The 19296-nt window shown below is 41.1% G+C and overlaps 2 long non-coding RNA genes across 2 annotated transcripts; one reads left to right on the forward strand and one right to left on the reverse strand.

The window, feature by feature from the left end:
- The first annotated feature begins 2729 nt into the window (after window positions 1-2729).
- On the forward strand, window positions 2730-3341 carry LOC139070276 (uncharacterized). Its single transcript, XR_011520818.1, has 2 exons — window positions 2730-2867; window positions 3213-3341. It is a non-coding gene; the product is annotated as an uncharacterized lncRNA (long non-coding RNA).
- Window positions 3342-3543: 202 nt separating this feature from the next.
- LOC139070275 (uncharacterized) lies at window positions 3544-5319 on the reverse strand. The gene is made up of 6 exons (XR_011520817.1): window positions 5086-5319; window positions 4468-4560; window positions 4171-4334; window positions 4025-4096; window positions 3880-3950; window positions 3544-3784 (listed from the first exon to the last, which is right to left on the reverse strand). It is a non-coding gene; the product is annotated as an uncharacterized lncRNA (long non-coding RNA).
- Window positions 5320-19296: the final 13977 nt, after the last annotated feature.

Below are 19296 nucleotides of genomic sequence, written 5' to 3' on the forward strand. Positions count from 1 at the left end.
TCCAATCCAATCCAATCCAATTTTATTCATAAAGCACATTCACAAGGCATTACAACCAAACTAGGCAATGTACACTAAAAATGTTGGTTAATTAAACCGGCGTTATACAAACATGTCGAACACAGATAAAATATAAAAAGGAAATACAACAAAATTGCCAAAAATAACAGCTAAAAATCAATAAGACACAGGGTGAATAAAAATTAGAAAAAACATTTTGAAAAGAACCTCAATAGTCAACAGTCTCAACAGTCTCCTACGCCTATCTGCTGCTTTAGCTTCTGATAGAAAATAGACGATAAAACTCTAGGATTTGAAAGCCTGACAGATCTCTATCACGCTGTCACTTAACATTCATTAATTTGCAGATATTGATTATCAAATAACGGGGAAAGCTGTTGTTGGATTGGCATCCTGGAAACAGCAGAGAACGTCTTGACTAGTTGAAGCTAACTGTTAGCATTAGCAACCCCACCACGTGGGGGTGTTTGCTCTGTATTGCAGAGCAAACAGTCAGTGGTAGAGCCCTGTTGCTGTTATCCAGTCAGAAGCGAGGTGTCCAAATATGAGGAAATAAGATACCAGATCCTGCCACCTGAAGCTACTCCTTCAGCTCAATTCTTTGTGCTAAAACAGGAGCACCAGAGCTCTTCCCCCAGAAAATGACGTACTCTGCATTCATTCCCACTAGAGACCACTGCAAATGTATTAAATATGAGTCAAGTGCCTCTTTAAGGTAAGTGGAAAGACACGAGGAAGAATCACACTGCAAACAAACCATTGAAAAACAACCCATTCACTTACAGGGAGAGAGAATCACTGCTTGACAACAAGTGTGCTGATTACTAAGATACAGGTGGTATAAAGCAAGCCCAAAGCTATTGGTCAGACCATCAGAAAATAACTCATTTGTATTTTTGTGACAAGAAATTGTTGTAATACAGGAAGGGTCTCCAACTTTTAAAACTTACTGATCCTGACAAACAGTTTAATTCAATTCAATTCAAAAATACTTTATTAATCCCAGAGGGAAATTGATTACTGTAGTAGCTCAGAATAATAATAATAATCAAGTCGTCAAAGAGTTATTGTATATTACAATGGCTGTTGGCAGGAAGGATCTCCAGTAGCGGTCAGTGTTGCAGCCAAACTGAAGAAGCCTCTGACTGAAGACACTTTTCCGTTGTCGGACAGTCTTGTGAAGAGAATGCTCAGGGTTGTCCATCATTTTCTTGATTCTCTGGAGAATCCTTCTTTGCATTATCTCCTCCAGTGGTTCCACAGTCGTCCCCAGAACAGAACCAGCCTTTTTATCAGGCTGTTGAGCCTTTTCAGGTCCCTGCTTCTGATGCTGCTACCCCAACAGACGATGGCTGAAGAGATTACACTCTCAACAACAGACTTGTAGAAGATCTGCAGCATCTTGCTACAGACATTGAAGGACCTCCTCAAGAAGTGCAGTCTGCTGTGCCCCTTCTTGTAAACGGCTTCGCTGTTCTTTCTCCAGTCCAGTCTGTTGTCCAGGTGAACTCCAAGGTATTTGTATTCCTCAACCACCTCCACTTCTCCTCCCATGATGGAAACAGTGTTTGACTCCACCCTGTTTCTTCTGAAGTCTAAAATCATCTCCTTTGTTTTGTTCACGTTCAAGGTCAGATGATTGTTTCCACACCATGCCACAAAGCGCTCCTCCAGCTCTCTGTACTCAGCTTCCTGTCCATCTCTGATACACCCGACAACTGCAGAGTCATCTGAGTATTTCTGTAGATAATAATCCTCTAAGGGTTCCTCTGCTCTGCCCCAGTTTCAGTGATGGGTGGATGCAGAAATATCAGGACTTATTGTTCCTCCATGCAGACTGAGTGAATACATTCCCTGATATGCTGCCATCAGGGGTCCCATCGCTCCACAGCAGGCGCTACTTTAATCATGCAGACTCTCATCTGAATTCATCAGTTCTTCCGTCTGTGAGCCCTTATTGAGCTGGAGGCTAATCGAACTCAATATATAAATGCTCGTTTTACTGTTGTTCCTCTTTGGGCTCCTCCACCTTTTGGTTTACAAGAGCTGATTCAACACCAGTGAGCTTTCTGAGGTCAGACAAACAACCTACAAAAGGCTTCCAGCAGCGATAAATGTAAACATCTATTACCAGTCTGAACAAGAACCACTGAACATGTTTTACGTATTTTGTTTTCACCACAGCAAAGAGTTGTTGCAAAGAATACTTCTTTTGGGGGGAAATCCTGGTGCTCTCAGGGAGTTTCTTTTGTTAAGCATTTCAGATTTTGCATTTCCTTCCAACAAATTTGACGGGCTTACCGCAATCAACTGGAAACTGTTTGCATGGAAGTGCAGCTTTGCATCTCCCCTAATCCTGGAAATGAAGGAGTTTTAGTTTTCTCCTGTATGGTTAGAAGAGGGAAAAAAGCTTTTATTTCTGTCCTTAAAGGATCAAGTTCACATGCATTATTCAAGGATTAGAAGCTAATGCATTAATCAACTCTTCTATAATGCGAAAGATGGAAATTATTTGTGATATTTAAAGTGCATGTCAAGTGTGCCTCAGAGTCTTACCCCACCCACGTATCAATTTTGAAAACTGCAACATTAGTAGGCGTTGCCTGGAGGACCGAGAGGGCGGAGCCGTGGCAGTGACGAAGAGACGGCTAACTAGACGAAGCTAGCTCCCTTCACTCTGAGCAGTCATTAGAAGTGGAGGACGTTTCTCCCCCTCCTTACCCAGACACTCGAGAAGAAAGGGACCAAGTCTATTTGGAGGAGACAAGCGGACATGAGCCTTATTGTTTTGAGCTTGTGAGTTGCCTGAAATTACTGGAACCGACCCAACAGACCCATCTCTGAACGTAAGTAGCCGTTAGCCATAGCATTGGATTAGCTGCAGGGTTTGTCTCCATGGCCCCAAAAAGCTAGTATTCAGCATGTTTTAGAGATTTATCTGCATCAACACACCTGGTTTTAATCAGCAACAAACAGCTGAGCTGCTTAACAGCTTATCTAACCTGTTAAAGCAGGAAAATCCACTGAAACGTGCTGGATAGCAGCTCTCCAGGAGATCTGGGCTCAAGCTAGTCTGCTGCATAAAGTTATGAAAATATACCATGAGAAAATTATTCTGTAATGTGTTCAGCCCATTAAAACTGCCCTGATTTCATTATTTATTTACTGATACTAGCTGCTCTTGGTTGCAGGTGATCCTCTGGTGTCTGCAGCTGGTCTCCTGCTGATGTCGTCGGGATCAGGAACTTCCAGAAGAATGTGCCTTTCAATGACTCTTTCCCCCTTATTTGTTATATTAATTAAATAAATCTCAATTTATATATTTCCTGTTTTTGTTCATGTCCATAAATACTTAAACATGCTTGAAATTAAAACGAGCTTTTAACAGTGAGGTGCTAGTTTAGTTCATCACAATAGAGCTAGTTAAACATGCGACAATGTGATAATTCAATTAATGTAATTTATAAATATCCATTAAAATATCAAAACTGGAATCAAAATGAGATATTTGGCAGCACAAAAAACTTGTCAAACACAATATTTATTATAATAATTGTAGGCAGACAGGAGACAGAGCTGATGGAGGTTCTCAGTCATCGAAGGATGGCTGAAGGCTTTCCAGGAACAGGAGATGTGGTGTCTCTTCTCTCTCTATTCTGCCAGATGAGCTGGTAGGTTACAGGTGTGTGAGGACATCCTCATGCTGTCATAACCAGATGACACGAGTTATCAGGTGACAGGAGTTATCAGGTGATCAGCCAGGCTAATGATGAGATGCAGAAAGAAAACAAATCATGCAGAAAGAAAACAAATCCAGGACAGTGTACAGTAATAAAAATAATATGTGGTGTTGCTTACCTTATGTGCTCTTATAGAGTTATTAACGTGTGCCTGCCTCATGGTGTAGAGTCCATATTTTGCTGAGTGTCCTGCAGTAATGCAGGTTATTAGTTAATTTACTTTTGATAGCAAAAACAAAATATTTAATTTAAAAGTTATTTACCAGGTGAATCAGCTCACACGTCACCACCTGGTGGTGACCACCAAGTGTCACAGGGCCAGAATCAGTAGCCTCCTTCATGATGTAATCACATACTTATTTAATTGTTAATATCTTAAAAATTCAGAAATGTTTTAATTTTTTTTTACCTTGAACAGTTCACTGAGCTTGCACTGTCACTGAGGTGGAAGCTGGAATCAACAGCAGACACCTCACACCGTGGTCTTTTCAGGAGGTGTGGATGCTCTGGGACCTTCTGGAAGATGAATTTCTGTCATGGTCCCTGTGTCACAAGACACTGAGGCTGTGAGCTCTATAAAAAACAAAGAAGCAGCACATTTATGAACGTTTAAAAGAGCATAAAATCACGTGTAACAATCTGTAAAACAAATTAAAACTAGAAGGTAATAAAATGTTTACATAGAAGATTATTAAAAATAATTCACCTTTGCTACGGGTAACACCACGTCAGCCTGGACAAGTGCATTCTTGCAGATTACTAAATCAGTCTGACAGCCAGTGTCTTGGGTAGATTTAGCCTGAAAAAAAAATAGAAGCACATTGATGTTTATAAAGTCAGATAAAATACAAAAGAAACTGTCCCATATAGGCGCTTTATAACATTCCTAGTGTGTGATGTTATTATAAAGTAAAAGTCAGTCACATATGATGTGGAGACCCTGAAATGCGACCTCCTGAACAGAATTCCTCACGGAACCGGGTCACGCTGTGCTGGATTTCACGCTGTAATGATGTCTGTCAACTAGTGCTGCGTCAGTTTAGAGTCACTGTTGCTGAATTACCGACTGACAAAAACAACCCGAATTTTCTCTGAGCCTGACAGTCATGTGGACCGTTTTGTCGGCCAGGGCTTCGAGATATGTTCCGATTCGCCGCTGATTCTAACCTTACATCCCGTTCCACATTTTGTGAACTTGACAAAATAGCCCGAAGGCAGTGCAGACTGATATTAGCTAAATGGAGTGAACCACGTCTCTCAAACTTTGCATTTAGGTAGGAAATTGTCTTTAGAAGATGTTAAAACTTTTATTTAGCTTACTCACCTCAGACTGTAGCCCGTCATGGTGGGGGAGCAGAGTCGGTGGGCTGTATCTAAATCGCGGAAGAGCCACGGTGGGCACAGCCTCCCTCTTGGAACGGAGACGTGCAGAATCGCGGGTAAAATGCTGGTTGCAAACTACAGCACCAGGCGGGAGCTGAATCTTTTCCAGACACGCAACCACTGGCACCTAATTTCTAAGTCCAGCGGAAAGGAGTGCAACCCGACAGAGCTCCGCAACCATACTACACTACACCATCTCACCATGCTAACACGATATGGAGCACTAAACCCGAACTACTTTCCTAATTACACTAACAGCCAAACAGTAACTAAACTACAATATCCAACAGCCAAGCTAACACTAAATAAGTATGTATAACACTAAAAGCTATGCTAAAGACTAGGATATGCTAATGCTATATGCTAATGCTGAACTACGGCTAGCCTCCTACACTCTCATGCAAATCCAACTCCCAACTCGCCACAAGGCGTGGCCGAGACTCCCGATGCTTTTATAACGTTGACACAGAGCTGCTACGTAGTACTCTACTGGATTACGTAGTATCTTACTCTTTAGCCATTGGCTAAAATTTATTCAAAATGAGTCAAATTCTATGTTTTAAGCTGAAGGTGGAGCTATACTGTGGTATTTAGGCAGAATTTTTAATTTTTTAAGAAAATGCACCAAAATGCTAAAATAATGAATACACACATTTAAAACACTATTAGACACTCATTTATACAGTTCATCAGCAAAAAAAAGTTAATTTAGACGTTACTTGCTCTTTAAATATTCTTTCTCTATGTCGAGCATTGCTGTATCCTTCAGAATACTTAGTTTTAGAAGGCTTAGGGCTGTAGATAATATTAGAAATGCAAAGCGCCGTTGGATAGAGAGGAGCGATGATTGCTGCCAAAGAGCCAGAAATTTCCCCAAGGAAGGAGTAGGAAAACATAACTAGTGGGCGAGTAAATGTTACACGCTGGATTCTTCAGATGGTCAGAAACACAAGTCCAAAAGAAAGACAAGACTGCCTTATGTCTGTGTCTCATGAATGTGCTACAAGGAGGCCCAGAGTTCACATGGAGAAGGTTTCTGACCTTTTCATGCTGGTTCACCTGTTGTGGATGACTCTGAGTGAGCTCAGTTTGGAGAAAGTGACCTGTTCTGTGTGATAGCTACAGATATTAGCTGAAACATGTCAGAATAACAATAAAAAAACAATATTTTACTAAAGTGTGTAAGGAAAGAACAAGAAATGGATTACGAATAAAAACACAGAATGAACGTACAAAAGAAGCTAAAGGCTAGTTTGGTTGGGTCAGTTTCGAAGTGGATTTCAGTGTCTGCTAATCCAGTTTTATGAACTTTTAAGGCTCTCATTAAAGGTGTATTTGCATAAAGTTTGACCGTCTGTATTCCACCATTTATCCAGGTCTGGGTAGTGGGGGCAGCAGCTCCAGCAGTGAAGCCCAAACAGCCCTCTCCACTGGTGGGACCCCAGGGTGTTCCCAGGCCAGCCTGGAGATACAAGGCCATGCCTGGAACAAGATAAAAAAATAAAAAATAATAACATCAAAGAGCAAAAAATGTAAACGCTGACTTTGTAAATAAAGTCCTTTACCGTGTCCCAGGTCCCTCAGCTTTGGAAAGACTCTGTTATTGTTCCTGTCCCCAAGTGAAAAAATGCTCAGTCAGCCTGTTGCTCTGACCTCACTTGTGATGAAGTCATTTGAGAACATAGTGGGGGGAGCTCTCTTATCTAGAGTTAAGGGTCATTTAGACCCACTTCGGTTTTGCTTGCAGGTCAGGTTGGGGTGTAGCAGATGCGACAGGAGCTCTTTTAAATATGATTTTAAGAAATCTCAAGGGAACTAAAGTCTTGGCACGACTGCTGCTCATTGACTTTTCATCTGCTTTGACTATATTCAACCCCATATGTTAGCAGAGAAATTAACGCTTTTATGGTATTGACTCTGGCCTCATATGTTGGTTGATGGACTTTCTAACGGTCCGGTCTCAGAGGGTGAGGGCCGGTGGGGTTCTCCCCGGTGTTGTTTTTTCCTACTGGTTCTCCACAAGGCTGTGATCTTTCCCCACTTTAATTTATTTTATATACTAATGATTTTTGCAGCCAGTATTCACTTCATCACATTTTAAAATCAGCTGATGACTCTGTGATTGTGTTCCTCCTCAGCAGTGATGATCCTGACCATGGACCAGTGATCAGGGACTCAGACTGGTGTGAAGCTAACTTTTTACAGATTAATGTTTCCAAAGTGAAATAAATGGTTAGTGATTTTAGAAAAAAAAACAGCACGGTTATTCAGCCTGTGCTCATCTCTGGAGAAGTTGTGGAAACTATGGATCATTATAAATACCTGCGGACAGTTCTTGATGATAGGTTGACCTTGGAACCCCATGTAGCTTCACTTTGTAAGAAGCAGTTCGCAGCCGAGTGTGAAGCAGTTGGGATGAGAATCAGCTCCTCTAAATCTGACCATGGTCTTGAATTGGAAAAGGGTAGACTGCCTTCTCCGGGTCAGGGACCAGGTCCTGCCTCAAGTGGAGGAGTTTAAATATTTCTGGGTCTTGCTCACTAGTGAGTGAAAGATGGAGCGAGAGATTGATAGGCAGATTGGTGCTGCCTCTGCAGTAGAGATGGAGAGATTCACCGATCTGTGCCGGTGGTTTGCTCATAACGTTAGCGATGCGACTGCACAGGTAGCTTCAAGTTGCATCAGTTATAACTGACGGCTATATTGCATGTATCTCTTAGGTAAAAACAATGGTTGTATTGATTACCTCATAGTTTACCTGCTATGTCTTCGTTTTTGAGGCATATTGAACACCTTGTCTATCTCTTAGCAGAACGTAGTGTTGCACACTGCGCAGCTACAGTGCGACAACAATAACTGACGATCGTGCTTTCTGTACTTGCCAAAATAAAATAAACTTCTCCGTGACACGGTCTCTAGTTTGTGCAGCAGCGTATTTTTCGGAGCATTCTTACGGGACTGCACACCTCAGGCTTTGTGTGAGATAAGTTAAGATCATCCCTTATTATTGTAACATTCGTACAGAACTATAACATTCCAGAGAGAATGACATTTTGCCCTTAACAGTGGTTCAGAGAAGTCCAATAAACAGCTGAGATGAATTCACATCTCCCTGCGTCTCCAGCATTCACGTATTTTTTTTGTTACAATATGAAATAAGGGGATGAAGTGATCTTTAGACAGTCACTCTGCTCATTAAAATAACTAAACAGTGTCAGAACATTATTAAACATCACTGATGAAGTACATTTATTTTCATGTTGTGCTTATTGATTAATCACAAAAAAATAGAGGATCAAATACATCCTTCATAGAGAGTGAGAAACATTATGATGATGTTTAAAAACCAGATGTGGGCTTGTGAATCTTTTTTTTTTGTGTGTGTTGAATCGTTTCTAATTGCATCATGAATTGTATTGAATCAAAAATAATTTTCAAACCAATAATGAATCATGAGCAAGGATGAATTGTATGAATCGTAGAGGGGGTTTTACAATGTCGTTAATGTATCGTATCTCTGGAAGTGGACCGAGATCCGAATCAAATTAGCCTCAGTGATGGAGAGTCACATCCTTCGTCTGCCTGGACTGTGCGTCCCCGTGAGAAGTTATCACCTAGCTAGCGGTCTCCTTTGTTTTTCAGGTCCGTATTGGCGATTATAAAACGGACAGAACATAAAACACAAACCATGTTGTAGTTTTCTCCTGCTTGTTGTTGTGTTTACTGACGAAGTCACTCGTGTGACTTCGTGCTCGGTTGGTGACAGCTGCTCCCCTGCTGCTTCGCGTCTCGTGGGAAGGGCCAAGCAGCAGCTTACGCAAGCAAGACGTGCTGCTGCAGTAACGTGCTGCTGACGGCTCCCGTGGAAACCTGGGGTAAGTCCTTCAGGGGTACTTCTGAGTTAAAAAATGCTCATGAAACACATTTGTGGAGTAACCAGGTAGGTAGGTTTTAACGTTGTTAATCTGCAACGTCTGCCTCCAGAGGGTTCAACAAAGGGTGATAAGCTTGATCATCTGGGAGTGGCTTGGAGTAGACCTGCTGCTCCTCCACATTGAGATGAGACAGTTAGGGTGGCTTGGACATCTAGTTAGGATGCCTCCTGGACGCCTTCTTGGCGAGGGTTTCCGGGCACGTCCAACTGGGAGGAGACCCAAAGGAAGACTCAGGACATGCTGGAGGGACTATGTTTTTCAGCTGGGATTCCCTCGGAGGAGCTGGCCCAGGTGGCAGGGGAGAAGGAAGTCTGGGCCTTTCTGGCTAGGCTGCTGCCTCACAACCCCACACCGGATGAAAAAGGATGAATGGATGGATGGCAGGACTTTCACCACGAGAAGTTCTTCAAACTGCTCCGTGTCTTCAACTAGATATCTTTAGCTCTTATTTATGGCCTATTGTACTATTCACCACTGTGAATAGTACAGTCCCCGCTGACCACCCCTCCCCCTCCACTGCCGTCTCAGTGACAGAAGAGGATGTGCTCAGGGTTTTCCGTAAGCAAGACCCACGGAAATCCCCGGGCCCGGACGGTGTCTCCCCGCTACCCTGAGACACTGCGCAGAGGTATTGTGTCCAATCTTCACGGACATCTTTAACATCTCCTTGGAGTCCTGCCATGTTCCAGCCTGCTTTAAGCTGTCCACCATTGTCCCTGTCCCTAAGAAACCCCGTATCACTGGAGTGAATGATTACAGGCCTGTGGCGCTGACGTCTGTAGTCATGAAGTCTTTTGAGCGCCTGGTCCTCCCTCATCTCAAGTCCTTCACCTCCCCCCTCCTGGACCCTCTGCAGTTCGCATACAGAGCTAATAGGTCTGTAGACGACGCCATCAACCTGGCCCTCCACTTCATCCTGCAGCACCTGGACTCCCCGGGAACCTACACTAGGATCCTGTTTGTGGACTTCAGCTCTGCATTCAACACCATCCTCCCTGCTCTGCTCCAGGACAAGCTTTCCATGCTCAACGTACCCAGTTCCACCTGCAGGTGGATCACTGACTTCCTGACAGACCGTAGGCAGTGCGTGCGGCTGGGGAAGAATGTTTCCACCACTAAGACAATTAGCACAGGATCTCCACAGGGCTGTGTACTTTCTCCTCTGCTCTTCTCCCTGTACACAAACTGCTGCACCTCGAGCCATGACTCCGTTAAACTGATCAAGTTTGCGGACGACACCACCCTCATCGGGCTCATCTCTGACGGTGATGAGTCCGCCTACAGGAGGGAGGTGGAACGGCTGGTGTACTGGTGCAGCAGCAACAACCTGGAGCTCAATGCTCAGAAGACAGTGGAGATGATTGTGGACTTCAGGAAAGTCACAGCCCCATCTCTCCCCCTCGTCCTGACGGACACCCCCATCACCACTGTGGACTCCTTCCGCTTCCTCAGAACCACCATCACACAGGACCTTAGGTGGGAGCCGTCCATCAGCTCCCTGATCAAAAAGGCCCAGCAGAGGATGTACTTTCTGCGGCAGGTCGGATAGCAGCTGACCCTTCTCACCCGGGTCACAGACTTTTTGAGCCGCTTCCCTCAGGCAGGAGGTTACGGTCCATCCGGACCAGAACCTCCCGCCATAAGAACAGCTTCTTTCCATCTGCCGTTAGACTTGTGAATAGATTATAAACACACAACCATGCTCGTCTGCTGTACTCGACACAAAGTCACGTTATCGGCCATGTTACCATTACCTGCCATTTTTTATAGCTGAAAGTTTATTCTAGTTTTTTTTATTATTATATTTTATTCTATTTTTAATCTTATTATTCATGTTATATGTAGCACATTAGTACCGAAGCAAGTTCCTACAGTAGTTTGTGAATTGTTTGTTCACTGACAATGGCAATAAACCTGATTCTGATTCTGATTCTGATTTAATGTTTTTGAGGGGGAATGGCAGTGCCGTCGCGTGTCTCTGCACCAACACAGACAGTGATGTATAAACTAGCCTTTATAAGGAAAGTCATATGGGATGATGTGGGCCTTACTGTCCTGAGTAGTATAATGGTGGATTCTGCTGTTTAACCATTATTTTATTACATCTTTTCACATTTTGTACAAATGGCTCTGGGCCTTGTTCTTATGCTCAGTTTTATCACTAAAGAAAAATAAAATTGTCTGTGTCTTAATGTAGGATTTTAATCACCATGAAAAAGTAACAGTTTATGGAAACAGTGCATGTGCTGCACAATTAATAATAATAACATTAATCTTGTGTAACTGTTCATTCTCTCTCAGAGTCCCATTGTGGCTTAATAACATCACACATGCCATGTCAAGTGTTTTTACGTTGGTGCACATCATGTCCTGTCCTGTTCTAGGACACAACAGTAATAATGTTCCATTTTAAAGACATGAAATTACACAAAAGTAAAATGGATACAAATGACTCACTATTGGTCCAAAGCTGTCATCATTTTACTGACTTGTTGCTTGTAACCATCATTATTTATTGTGTTTTCTTATGTATGCATTTGTTATGTATTACATCTTTTTCAGCTATTTGCAAAAAACATTACTGGAACTAAAGTGACGTATTTTTGACCTAATTCTCTTAAGGTTGTTTCCATAAATTAGTGTTTAATTTTATTATTAATGGACTTAAACAAAAGCATTTAGTGGTGTTGTTTTACTTTGTACTAAAATTAATTACCAAGATCTTATCTTGTTTTGTTTTAAAATCTTAATCAAACACAGGGCAAAAAAAAAAAAAAATATATATATATATATATATATATATATATATATATATATATATATATATATATATATATATATACACACACACACATATATATATATATATATATATATATATATATATATATATATATATATATATATACACACACACACACACACATATATATATATATATATATATATATATATATATATATATATATATATATATATATATATATATATATATCTGGGGATGATGTAGGCAGGAAATGGTGTGGGAAAAGTCTGCAGCGAGCCTGTCCAGGTCATGACCTCCACTTCTGAGACTGGGAGCTGAGCACAGCTCTAATAAGGCCCAACCTTCCCTCTGCAGGAAAGTCACACACAGAAAAACTTGATCTGCATACACACTCTTAATCACATCTGCCGAGGTTTGATGTGCTTCACGGATCAGCTGAGAAAAGCAAGTCATGGTGTGAACGGCTTCTGGTCAGTCCTCACTGTCATCCATAGATTAGAAGTTTATGGGAAGTTTAGGACATCTCTGAATGACAACAGGAAGTTGTAAGTCAGAGTGAGAGGCTGGTTCAAGACCACTGCTGGAACGGGAACAGCTGTGCCTCGTTTGGGATGGGAGAGTCCCAGTCCAGCACTGGCATCAGAGGCAAACATCCAGGATCAATGAAACATCAGCTGATGGCACCCAAAGGAAACAGCTCCACAGAGAAAACAGCCAAAAAATCTTGTACAAACATGGAGAATATTTATTTTCATGAGTTTTGACCCCTTTCCAGTGCGTTGATTTGCTCTGATGTCTTTGTAAAACAAAGTTCACATTCCTGGGATCATTTGCCTGTAAGATCAGGGTCACATTTGGAAGTCATTAGGAGCAGCTACGCAGAGGAGGATGCAGTTTGCATCACTTTATCTTGGTTTACCTCAGGCATCACCCCATCATTAATAATTCTTAAAGGAAAAAGCACAAAAACACCCGTATTGAAAAAGAAAAAGTTATCTAGCATCATGATCAAAGAGAAACCATTTTTATTCATCACAGCAACAGAAGGATGCAAAACTCTAAACCAGATTTTTCATTCACTGGAGCGTAGATCACAAGATGGAAATATTCACGTGCACATGAATATTTCTCTTTCAGAAATCCGTTACAGAAAAGTGTTCAGGCGTTTTACCTGTGAGAGAATCAGATGAGTTGGATCTTTTTTTGGATTGTGTTTTCCGGAACACGGGTCTGTCAGACTGAGGGGCAACGCTCGGAGGATGTGGTATTGGTGTTTCATCTAAACGATGGCTGACTGCAAACGGGGGAGGAGCAAGCTGACTTTGTCTTTTATTGGGAGTCTGGGATTGTCCTGCTCTGCATGACTTGTTTTAATGAAAACCAGAACTTTGAGCAACACGTTGTTATTGGTGGGTAACGCAGCTCAGACACAAAATTTCAAGTTTTCCCTTTTTTCCTCATCAGTGTGAAAGGAATTACGGCAAACTGAACTCCATTTCTGCCCAATTCTAGTCAATGTCTTAAAAAATAAGCGTTTTGATGTAATTTCAGTAAAAAACACTCTTAAGGTGTGTATGTAAATGGACGGTCATGAGTTTTCTGCATCAGGTAAGATAATAACTGTTTCTAACTCTTCACAGATCTGAACTACCCATAAAGGACCTAGAGCTGAATAAAATTCAAGCAATTTATTTAAATTAAATCTAATAAATTAAAAGTATACAAGCCATTTAACATTTAACCATTTTAAGATAATCTTTAAACTAAAATTACACTAGTCAAATCAAACTTCTCCATCTCATTTGATAAAAAATCCTAAACATATTATTAGCCTGGGGAAACCTAGTTTTGCATTCAGGACCTTAGACATGGGCAGGTGGAGGATTTATAAATTATGTTTCAAAACATTCGAGTAAATCCTTGGAGACAGCCAAGTGAACCTTTTACTGATAAATTAAACTCATAAATTGTGTGATATTTGTGCAGTATTAGCATTAACGACACTCTGCTTTGCCTCACCTGCCCACTAGATGTCATAATCAGGTTTTGCTGCTTATGAAGGTCACCTGTCTGCAAAGCTGTTAAATACTGGAAACTCGTGGACTCGCATCTTCACAGCCACAGCTGTGCACAACCACAGCGCATAGGTTTTCTCAGTCTGCATCATTAGGATACATAATCATGGGGAAGGCTGCTGGCTGGACACATGTCCAAAAGGCCATTATTGACATCCTCCATAAGGAGGGGATGTCACTGAGGTCATTGCTGAAGAAGCTGCTTGTTGGCAGATTTCTGCATCCAAGCAGTCAGAGAAAGTTGAGAAGAAGAAGAAGAAGAAGAAGAAGAAGAAGAAGAAGAAGAAGAAGAAGAAGAAGAAGAAGAAGAAGAAGAAGAACGGCCTTGAGAAGATTTTTGATCAAACTCATCCTAAAATTTGGTGGAGCTTCACCAGAGAGGACCAAGGCTGGAGTCAGCTTTCACACTCAGACCAATTCTGTCAAGCAGCTCCTGACAACTTCAGAGGACTGGACTTGACTGCTACTCAGTGGTCAAAGGTCCTCTTTTCAGATAAAAGGAAAGGCTGATGGTCATTTGGAGTTCAAGGCCCTGGAATCTGGAGGAAGCGTGGAGGGGCCAATAATCCATGATGCTGGAAGTCCACCTGCTGGTGTTGGTCCACTCACCTGTCTGAAGTCAGACATCTACCAGGACATTTTAAATCACTTCCATCTATTGACAAGCTATATGGAGATGCTGGTTTCATTTTCTGTAGGACTTGGCACCTGCCCACACTGGCAACGGTCCCACAAGCTGGTGTAGTGTTGCTGGACTTGATAGGCCACCAAACTGACCTGAACTCCACAGATAAGACACCTGCCAAGTACTGAGTGCATAAAAAGGAAGACTCTTTGCAGAAGGCTGGCATTTCTGTTTAAAATAGCTATTTAAGTAATTGATATTGTGTAATATTCAATTTTTCATTCATAATCTGTTAGCCATAATCATCTAATGTGCCAGATGAAAAGGAATACAGCCGTGAAACGTTTAACTCTGTAAGTGGGTCATTTCATTTATGAGTGCAGCTTTATTCTAATGTTTGTGATGCATGTGAAGGTCATTAACAGAACACTGAGTTCTTTGTGTTTATCACTGGTCTTCTTCACATCAGACTTCAGAAATAATAGATTTACTCACAATCATCTCACGCACAACATCTGATTCCTAGGATTAATCCGACAAATATCAGCATTTCCAGAATCACGCCCTCCTACATCGCAGCATTACATGCTGCATGAGTTATTTTTGACTCGACACACTCTTTTTCAGCATTCATTTTCCTAGACTGGGAATTCAGTCATCTCCTTCAGCCTGCTTCAGATTTTAGCCTCTTTGTTTTCATGTTTTATTGACATTATTGCTGACTAATAAAGCTGCTGTGCCAGATGCTATTTTAACAATAATGTTTTCCTTTCTTTTAGTCAAAATTTTGTTGCATCTCGCAGGCAAAGATGTGTGCTGAAGGGTGTCTGGCAGTCAAACAAAAAAAATATATATATAAGCTACTTAGCATTGGGTTGCTGTTCTAGATCCAACATGTGCTGCTACAAAACACGTGAAAAATTACACTAGAAGGCCTGTCAGACGCTATCAGCCAGGCCTGGTTCACTGAGTGTTTATGATGTTCTTTAACACTCCCTGGTGTAACGTCCAGAAAGGGTCAACTTTGACCTATATATTGACCTACATGGTGACCGGTCATCTACAGAAATAATTCCACTATCTAGGTGAATTTTCTATTCTATCTTCTAACACCCAGAAGATTCTGCAGTGCTTGTTGACATTCCATGAAGACAAGAGTGTAAACTAGGTCTCCAAAAAAGCCTTTCCTCTTATCTCAGACTGCTAGATTCCACACTCTGAATGAAAAGTGAACTTTTACAACTCTTAAGTTAAATAATCATTTATAATCATATGGTTGAATGAACCAGATGTTATATGAAACGTATGGATAATCTGTGCCTAATTTAGTGAAGTTGAAATGAAAGTTATTATTACAATGAAACATTCATATGTTATGAGCAGTAATGTTGATTTAACAAGTGAATCGCTATCTACACTCATACACAATGTCCATAAGATATAAAGTACGGTTGAGGTCACATAACATAATGTTTAAAGATTATTTATCCACAGAGTTTGAACATTTTTGTATCTGATGAAAGTGGGTTTCTGAGGGATGTTTGGTAACGTCGACAAACATGTCAAATTCTGATTCGCCAGAGTCATGACATGGTGGATTAATAAAACTAGGATGACTCCCTGAGTTACTCAATTTCCAGCTGACACTCCGAAGTGGCCAGTTTGGAACTGTCACGGTGTAGGAGGTGGAGATGATGGACCATGTGTGGATGAGCTGAGCAGGAGGAAAAATGAAGGCTTCAGTAAAAGCAAAAATGGTTTAATGGCAGGATGGGATGAACAGAAACACCAGCAGACAACAACAACATAAGACACATAACAGGGATGCAGACAAGGACACATGAGGGCGCTAAGAGAGCACAAGGGGAGAACCTGGAGTGGAGCACAAGAGGAGCTGGGGAACAAAGGGACACAAGAGGGAATCTAGAGAGGGATGGAGGACACCAGGAGGCACATAAAGGAGGGGGCCGATGCAGACCATGACAGGAACCAGCCTCTTTTGAAACATCTTTTTGACATACAGTCAAAATCTGTTTGCACGCTGACACAGCTACGACTCCTTCAGAGTCCATCCGTCTTAGACGTAACAACCTTCATGCCTGTTGTGACCTGGAGACAACTCGAGACCAGTCTAGTCGTCCTGCGGTTATTCTGTGAACTTCGGTACCTTGGGGTCCACCAGACTTCCTGACATTCCAGATCTACAACGGGGGTCTCCATCAGGGTTCGTAGACACAACAGATTGTCTTTGATGTTGTTTAATTAATCATCAACTCTTTAGTTTATAGCAGACCAAATTCTTTTACACCCAGAACTCACAGTTTCTTCCAGATACAAAGGTCCTGATATACATCTACTTTACTAGGGATGGGTACCGAATTCGGTACTTTTTAAGGTACCGACCGAATTCCATAGTACCGACCGAGCACCGATTCACGTTGTTTCAAACGGTGCCTCGTTTTGGTACCCGTCCTTCATAACGAGAACTTGCCAAGACAGCTGCGCATGCGCAAGAGCGTTATGTCGTTGCTCGCTGCGAGCCAGTTGTAAACAGAGCAGCATGGTAGAAAGAACGCACGCTAAAGCTTGGGTCCACTTCACTAAATGTGATGGGTAACTGGGTGATGATGAAACCAGCGACAACGATCACATCCTCATCTTAATCTGCTCCGGTAGGTAAATAAAATGTTTAAGATAACGTTAGCTTGATTTGTTAGCTTCCGTTTCGCTAATGGTGCGTTCGCTTTCTCCTCGGAAATTCTAACTTCCCAGTAAGAAAAATCAAATGTAAAAGTACGGCAAAAGGAATGAAGATGCACAGTAAATTTAGTTCACAGTGAAGATGTTTGCTTCAGTTTAATTATCAGCTTATAAAACTACAAGGACGATGTTAAAATACAAACAGTTGAATGTTATTTATTGTGACAGTTATCAAATATTGTTATAGATTGAGAAAATATATATATTTAATTATAAAAGAGAATTAAAATAATAAACACTCAAAAGTATCGAAAATTGGTACCGTTAAGTACCGGTATCGATTCCTAGGTACCGGGAATTAGTACCGAATCGATTCAAATGTCAAAGGTACCCATCCCTATTTACACCATCATCCCACATCACATTCAGTCAAATGTCATCAGTCATAGATTGTCATGTATTATAACTAGTCTAGAAAATAAAGTTCATTTTTAATTATATACTTGGCTCTGAATTAATACGAAGTGTGTTTATGGTCCCTGAATAAGCAAAGAATCCTAAATTTTTCTGGTTAAACATTCAAAGATCAATCAGGTTGATATTCTATATTCATATAGAATCATCACATCTTATTGGTCATACAGTAATTTAACCCCCCAATCTCATTACACTAGTTTGACAATCTTGTCTTCCTGGAATGTTAACAAGCACTGCAGAATCTTCTGGGTGTTAGAAGATAGAATGGAAACTCCATCTAGATAGTGGAATTATTTCTGTAGATGACCGGTCACCATGTAGGTCAATATATAGGTCAAAATTGACCCTTTCTGGACGTTACACTCGGCCTCCAATTATAAATGCTCTGACAAATAAATGCAGAGGAAGTGAGTGAGAAGTAGCTCAGCTGTTAGCATGTTAGCTACAGAAGAGGTGGATTAGCCATTTAAACTCATATTTGTCATTCTGAAAACAAACATTTAGCATTGTCTCATGACTCAGACACGTGTAGGAGTTCTCACTGAGTCTGTGTGTTTTTACATTTAGACGTGTATGAGTTCAATGCACGGGGACACACATAGATTATTATGATACTAAGATTACTACCATGTGGATTAGTGTTTACATAGACTCCCGAGTGCAACATAAGCAGTTATTTCCCTTTAAAATAAATGGAGTTTCTTTAGAAAAAGCCTCAGGGTCTGGAAGAAGTTATTTATTGTTATGATTTTTGTGACTGATGCATGAAGAACACACACACACACACACACACACACACACACACACACACACACACACACACACACACACACACACACTTACACACACATACAAGGGAACAAAGTTAAGGTCGAAACACAGCACGGTTCTCTTGAGCAGTTTTTAAAAACTCCAGAGATTTGCTGTCATGCTGCTAAAGTTTTAAAAGGATGCAGAAGACCCAGAAAACGCTGCCAATTCATAGAAGCTATAAATTTAGTGATGGGAGGAGATCTAAAGTGCTTGATGCTGTTGTACATGAAGCACCCAGGACATGGTTTTCTGCAGCAGACGTGAGTGGCATTATCCTTTAGGCTTGTTGTAAAGTGATCGCTGCTGCAGTCCTAACTGGGAGCTAGAGTGGGCATTGTTTCTGCTACTGCTGCAGCTTCTACTTGGTGGGTGGTGGTTTCTCTTAAAGACAAAGAAAAGGGTGAAAAAGAGATCATCAACACATTTGAACACATGAGACATAACTAAAGGGAGAAGTTTAAGTTAAAAATCTGTTGATGCAAACAGAAGAATCAATTTAATCATGTTTATATAAAATATAGCTTTTTGTCCTGAAATAATGTATATGGTCTTTTTAATGTAAGAAAATCTTGTTTGTTCAATTAACCACTTAAACATTCATGAATGAAGTTGATTAACAATAAAACTTGCAACTTTGAGGCTTTTGTAACTTTTACTTTAATTATGATTGTTCTACATTTTTTTATGTTTTATAACATTATTATAAAAATCTTCTAACATATACTGGCAGGCCAAGTGGAATGAGGCTTGGGAGGTCACA

Source organism: Nothobranchius furzeri, chromosome 1, assembly GCF_043380555.1.
Source record: "Nothobranchius furzeri strain GRZ-AD chromosome 1, NfurGRZ-RIMD1, whole genome shotgun sequence".
In the NCBI taxonomy this organism is placed as follows: domain Eukaryota; kingdom Metazoa; phylum Chordata; class Actinopteri; order Cyprinodontiformes; family Nothobranchiidae; genus Nothobranchius; species Nothobranchius furzeri.